Consider the following 7,669-nt stretch of genomic DNA (forward strand, 5'->3'; position numbering starts at 1 on the left):
AGGTCTTTCCGTGCTAGTCAAAACTACCGCTAATCGTCAACACGTGTTGTCTAAATATTGCGATCGTAATGATTTTCTCATGGTTCATTAAACTTTTTGAGCTCGAAATTGTACAGCGACTTTCAAAGAGATTCGAGGTTATTTACAACAGGGGAAAATCAGAAATCAATAGAAGACGAGTTTCTTGCATATAGCCCATCTGAGCTTAAAGGAAGGTGTTTAAGCCGCCGCTTAAACTTAATTCAGCGGCCGTGCGCGCATCCTGTGGCCGCAGCGGTGTGAACTCCGAAAGATGATTAACGAGCGCGCACGGCCGCTTCCCATCGTCGTGCCAAATGAGCGACAAGTTAGTTCAGCAACTACCAGCGATAAACGCGCACGCGCCCCGGGGATTAGTAATTTGCGAAGTTGAAATCCTTTTTGACCAAGTGAACGTTTATATATATATATATCTTGAACGCTTTTATATAGCTCATGAATAAACGGAGTTGAATTTTATAACTTTTTAAAAACGAAAACAAGTGTTTACTTTAAGCGGAAAGCCAGTGGGCATACAAAAAAAACGGTGAGTGCGAAAGGCGACCATTTGGAATTATTCAGAAGGTATTTGACTAAAACAATAAAAACTAGTTTACGCATTCACTTGATCCGTACAACAGTATAGCACAAATTCTGCCTTTAGACGAAGTTTTTCTATAAAAAAAAGACAATTCTCCACATACTACGAAAAGAATTGATATTTTTCAAAAACACTGAATAAGGATTTAATGATAACGTTGGCACGAATTTCCAATTTAAAAAAAATATATTCTTAGAGCGTGTGTGAATCGGTAAGAAAGTTCGCGGCGAGTAAATTTTTGATAACTATGAGGTGAATAAAATTTCAGTAGCTCTTGAGGCTAGTGAAATTTTTGACAAATGCATAGAAAATTTTAACAATCGCAAAGATTGTTGATGTGTGTAATTTTTCGTTAAATAAAAAATTTTTATTATTTTATTCCGCATAAATTTGCGGTTATCAAAAATTTACTGCTGTCAAAAAAGATTTAATTTCACACAGCAGATTGGCAAAACTGTTTCACCATAGTAAAAATATTATTCAACAGCTTTCCCTATACAACTTTGTTACCGATTCACACACGCCCTTAATTAAAAAAAAAAAACTAACTAATAAAGGAATACCTATAAAGTAATAAGTGTTTATAGTTAATTTTTTTGAAACCAGATAAAAGCTGGCAGTTATAAGTGGACCAAAAGTTGGCTATTGTAGAAGACGACTACGAAACTCCCCACATGCGAAAATGTCGGCTGAAAATCGAAAAAGTTACAGTTTTTGAAATCGGCACTTGCTACGATTTCATAATTCGCATATTCTGAATTGGTAACGTCTCTCCAAATTAGTCTAATTGGAAATTCCATCGTTCCAGACCGACTCAGTTGGATTTGGTCCAAGGACACGGTGTTTAATAAATAGAAATAAAGGATAATAGAAAGAAAATATTTTAGTGTTATTTTGGCCACTCCGAGTTTAGTTTTTGAGCTCACCCGCGATGCAAATTTACATAGTTAGATCTAATCTTCACATTTAATTTTTTTACGAGCTTTGGGAATATTTAGAAATGTATCAGCAGAGGGTCCACCGAAACCAGTAAATTCTTGAAAGGGGTCTACGAGAAAAAATAAGTTTGCGAACCTCTGGTTTAAGCAAACTCCGAGAGCATTTTGCTGCACGAACGAAATTTTTTTGTAGAGGGTTAGGTTGCCACTTTTGGTTCAATATTCAGATTACCTTTTACATCTATAATTTAACGTTAATAAGGAGTGTGAATCAAATAAATAAAATAAATTAAATTTTTTACGGAAGATTGAGTAGAAATTATCAAAATATTTGATTTGTTCAAACTTTCTTGGTTAATTTGTTATCTGCTTAAAGTTTATTATTCTTTTGAGTATTTTATTGTTGAAAACACACAAGCAGATTGCTCAATACGCAGCAGGGTCTGAATAGCCCGGGAACAGGGACAGGTTATTACAAACAATAAATTTACTCAATTTTTTTCTCAATTCTTTATTAAACGGATCTAATAGGATGTTTATTAAAACGAGTTGATGTTGTTTTTTATATAAAAAAGTGGATCTGGGCCAAAATGATGGAGGTGCAGAATTTCGGTTGGATAGTTTTTTATCCGAAATTGCTTTAAATTTATAATCTTATCTCATTTGCATCAAAACCTCTACAACTTTGGCACTTAAATATGCCAAGTATTAACAACAGAAATTGTTGAAAAATGGCGAAAACCGTGACAATGTTCCAATTTCAGATTCGTAATCAGAGAACTTAAGAACCCTTCATTGTAAAGTTTTAAGCGAATCTAATCGATTTAAATTTTTCTTCGCCATATTGGGTCCGCCATTTTGAATTTTTCAAACTTGACCTCAGATTCGTAATAAACTGCCCCAAGAACCCAAGAGGAAAACTTTTCAAGTTAATCGGATCGACTTTAAATATTTAGGGACGTCAAATATTGGCTTCGCCATTAAGAATTTTTAAAATCATGCTCTAGGTTCGTAATCAGCAACCTCAAAAATATAAGAACCTGCTGTTACTTTTTCTTTTTTAGTGTTGGGTTCTCCGGTGGCACAAAAGTTGTAAGGCAAAATTTAATTTACGGTTAGTTTGGACGCCATATTTGAGACGCCATGTTGTTTTTGAAAAAGCCACACTGTTTTCAATGGGAGCGTCTATGTGATCATTTTAAGACCTTAATCTTTGTAATCCGTCCTATAGAGTTTTGGCCATCGTAGTGTACCGGTTGACGTTATACGGAAAAGAAATTTTACGCCGCATCTCGTGATCTATGCGTCGTACAAAAAAATGTACGTATTATAAAAATCGTGGAGAATGAAATTCTCTACAACTATAGAATTTCAATATGATATGTATTTTCAACAGAAATGGCGAAAACCGCGACAATGTAAAATTTTTCGTAGTTTTTGCTAATTATTTACAATAATTTTTTTTTAACCTTCTATAAAACAAAAGCGGGAAGTTAAATTCTCTACAAATTTGTATATAACCATTTTTTACGAAAAATGCAAAATAAGCTTGAAAATCGCAAAAACCCCAAAAAAAACTAAAATCCAAGATAGCGGAATGTTGCCAAATGAAATTTAGGGGCGAGACTGTGGATCCATAATCTACGTGTCAAATAGAAGTAAACTGCATCAAAAAATCGCTGTTACAATTTTTTTTTTTTCGTACCAAATTTATCTAATTTTACTGGGCTAGGGAACATAATTATAAGAATGAAACTCATAGCCGCGGTGTTATAGCTTGAAGAGGAGAACATTGTCTCAGATTGCTGATGCGAAAGCTTAAAGGCGAAGATTTAGGGATATGTTTGATCCTTTTCAGATGAGTGAATAATCATAAGAAATTGCAATGGTATCGGTTGCGTTTAAACCGGCTAGAATGATGCCGCCGGACAAATTTTTGAAACATTCCTCTGCAGACGAATCGTTCGTGTTGCCTATCGTTCGTGATACAGAATAAGGCTGTCAGATGATGGCATGAGATAGACAAGGGCAAGAATGCAAAAACATGCCTTTTTACAGGGTTAAGTGCAACATCAAACACATTTTGAACCAGGGAAGGGCAAAATTTTTTTGAAGAATTGCAATCACCGTAAGTAAAAACGAGTACAATAATAGAAACATCTTTTTTATGAAACTCCACATTTTATGTATGTATGTACCAGGGTTGGTGCGAATATTCGCATTCGCATTCGCAACCGCGGAGCTTCCGCATTAATTTTAACATTCGCATTCGAAATAACCAATGCGGAGCTTTTGCGAATGCGAATATTGTGCAAGTGCACTGATAAAACGTGTATCTGCCAAACAAAATGACAAATTGTAGCCAACATTTTTTGTCTGCCCCCTTCTTTTGTAATTTAAAGTCAAAGAGTAAAATCCTTCAATAGGTATTTCCAGCGGGAATGTTCAACGTCTGGCTATAAAGAGAATCGACGATTTGCGCGTTAAAAGATAACCTTTAATTAGGTAAGAATTATGTAATTATCGAATATTATTTGTCAAAGGTCTGTTGAAAAAACTGGATGCATTACTAGTTTTTTCTACTTTTTCTTAGATAAGTGTAATTATTTGTTTTCTTATAAAACTTATTATGATTAAGTTCCGTGTTTCCTTTTATTAGTCTTACAGCTCGGAAACAACAAGATTTATTTTAATTTTGTGCTATTTAATTGTCAAAATTAGCACGCATCCAAATGAAGATAAAATGATATTTATGCGAATAAGTTGACAGCCAAGTTTACAAATCAAATAAGAATTAATTCAAGGCGAATTTAATATCTATTGAGGAGTGGGACTTGGCATGCAATATATCGTTAGTATAGTATGGAAAGGGCGTAACTCTCATCGTCACTGAAATACAAAAAGCCGTAACTAACTAAATTGATTTATTGATTAAGATAATTTCATCATTTTGTTAGTTGTGGCTTTTTCGCATTTCAGCGATAATGTGAAATACGCCCTTTCCGTACTATATTAACGATATGTTGAAAATTTTAAACTAATTCGGCAGCCACGACTTTCAAAACAGAATTTTCTTCCAAATTTTCATTCCTAGAAAATAACAATTTATTTGCCATATCCACCTATTTAGAACCTCGTTATAAGCACACATTTTTCAAACCAGTCACCGAAGACAGGATTAAAAAGGAATTACAAAAACTAAAATCGAAAAACGCTGAGGACGTAACAGGTTCTCCAAATTCTGAAACAACTAAAAGAATTGGTTCTCCGAATTGGAAAACAACGGTGTTTAAATAACGATCTTCCCATGATGCTAGATTGTGAAGATGAAAGTCAGTGATACATCCTACATTTGCATCCCCAATGCAATTCTCAATAAGGAATTATTGCACCGCAATAAAAAAAATATAACTGAAAGTACTCCCAACTGGTGCAACGTCAATCAAAAGGAATTTAAAATCTTGTCAAGTTTCAAGTTTTACAGGTTTGTCGCATCGAGCGAGTAGTTATTTAGTGGCACAGGTTTGATTTACGACCCGTTAAGAAACAGGCTGCAACCCGAAAAGGCAGCAAAATTACTCTTTATTAAATACAATGTTCCAATTTTTAAATTCAAGTACTAAATAAAAAAACATTATTAAAAATTACTAAATTTTCCATTTTTTATTTACCTAAATCAAATAATGTACTCACCTGAAAAAAAATTCCATCGATAACTTAAATTTGTGACACACAATGGCTAGAGACGTCGCCTGAGTGCATTCTTTCATATATTTATGTATGTGCCAGTTTTACCGTTATATATTTTTTATCTACTCGTTTATTCCATGGGGTATTCATGCTTTATTTAAATTTAAAAATCTGAAAATTCACTGCGGGACATTTTTTTATTCTCTTTTTGTCTTCGCCTTCTCGTTTTTGCCCTTATAAGTTTTCAAAAAAGGTTTTGAACGAACCATTATATCACATTCCTAGGCAAGTTTTGAAAGAATATTTTCGATACTAAATTTTATTAAAACAAAATGTTGAAATCAGCTTCATATAGAAACAGTGTCATCGTTAATTAAGAAAGAGATGTTCTTAAATATCATAACTTTACGACACTCACATATTGACTAGAATTGACTATTTATTTTATTATATTTTAATTTGAATTATTTGTTTATAAAAATATAGTTTATTCCTTAACAAACACTAAATGAAAATAAGTTTAATCTTTGAACAACATTAAAAAAAAAAATCGGCAAACTTTCGTAAAAATTTCGAACTTTCTATTTCAATTTTATCTCTTAATATTTTGCAGTTTTTTAGCTCATTCAATTTTAGTCTAATAAAGTGCAAATTTAAAGTACCTGTGATTTACAGTTGATGTATGGCATATTTTTGACGATGTCAGTAATTTTCTTCCATATTATCTAAGTATGTTCGTCGATTTTTTTAATGAAGAAAATGAGCAACGCCTTCATCAAAAAAAATATTAAAAATCAACGATAAGTCGCAGCTATGTATTTTAAACTTGCGCTCTATTTGAATTGATCGGGCTACAAAACTGCATACTCAAAATATGTATTTATAGGAAATCTAATTAAAAAGCTTTACGAAAGTTTGTTGATTTGGTTAATGTTGCGCAAAGATTAAACCTTGGATTTATACGGGTTTTGTTAAACTGCATTTTTATAAACAAATAATTAAAATTATATAATTTTAAGATAAATGGCCATTCTAGTTAACATGTATAAAGTTTTGATAAGCACTTGAAATGTCAAGTTTTAGTACTGAATTCAAAGAAGATGTCTCTTTTATCCATTCATAATAACTTAAAAATATTTGTTTGTTAAGAAGTTTATCTTAAAATATCTGCCTTGATATTTATGTTAAAAGTGTAAAATATGTAAATGTACCTACATAAACTTTCCCGTGAATACCATCAAAGCATTGGTCTTGAAGGGAATCTATGTATGCATGCATGCATATGAGCAAATTAAAAAGTCGATATAATTTACAGTCGAAAAGTACAGTTTTTGTATAGATTATAGATTATTTCCCAACACTGTGGGGAACTAAGCAAAATGGCCTAGTGTATTTCGAAAATATTCAAATACATAATCCACCAACCGATAATTTTATATATTCATTAAAAGATAATTTGTCATCAGTCTGAAATAAAAAAAATTATAAATCGGAAGGGTAAAATAGTATTGCGTTATTAATTCAAAAATAAAAAGTTTAATTTCACTGACGAAGGGGGGATCTACCCCCCACCCCCCCTTGGCTACGCCACTGATAATAATCTATTGTCGGACTTGGCTTGTTGGGATTTTTTATCGGGTAAAATAACAAAAAAAAATATTTCTATTCATTTTTTAAATTTTGACTACCGATAATTTCCACAATTTCAAAACATATAGTACAATCTAAAATTAAATCTATTTTTAAATAAACTGATAGCTCATTTATTGCAATCGCATAAAAATTGTCGAAATTAGTCGACTTTTCTTAAATACGGTCCTGAATTTATATTGTTTATGTACCGGACTTTACAACACCAACGGCAATAACGCAAAATTTGGAAAAGGTTGGAAATAAAACAAATTTTGCCTTATTTCCCATTGCTTATTTATACTATTTGTAACAAAAACAGTTTACTGACAGAAGGAAAAAGAACTTTGTTTATTCCAAAAATACAATTAAACAAATATTTTTACTTATAAAAAGTCTAACAAAATATAGGGAACGCGTCTAACTGCTCGGCAAATTGGACATAGCATTTTGTATGAATTTTGTCTGCATGCTTTTTAATATGTTGAAAACATTGCAGGAAAACCTTAAAATGTTTGCATGGAACCATGGCGCAATAAACAGGTGTGAAGTAATAAAACGGCTTTCTCGATTTGTTTTTTGACATTTGGCTGTTATAGTCAAATTTTAAAGGCAATTTTTCAAATAAGGCAGTGACAAAATCTTTCTTCTCTCATTACTTCACCTGGTATAATTCCGCCATGGCAAGAACAAACAAAATTCGCCGTTCCTGTTCGCAGCATAAGAGGGGGCTGAACACCTTTTGCAGAGAACACCTTTCTGCGTAGGCGGCCTTCGGCCGCACTTAGGGATT

Source organism: Rhagoletis pomonella, unplaced genomic scaffold, assembly GCF_013731165.1.
Source record: "Rhagoletis pomonella isolate Grant_MI unplaced genomic scaffold, Rhpom_1.0 Rhpom_scaffold_00002, whole genome shotgun sequence".
Taxonomy (NCBI): domain Eukaryota; kingdom Metazoa; phylum Arthropoda; class Insecta; order Diptera; family Tephritidae; genus Rhagoletis; species Rhagoletis pomonella.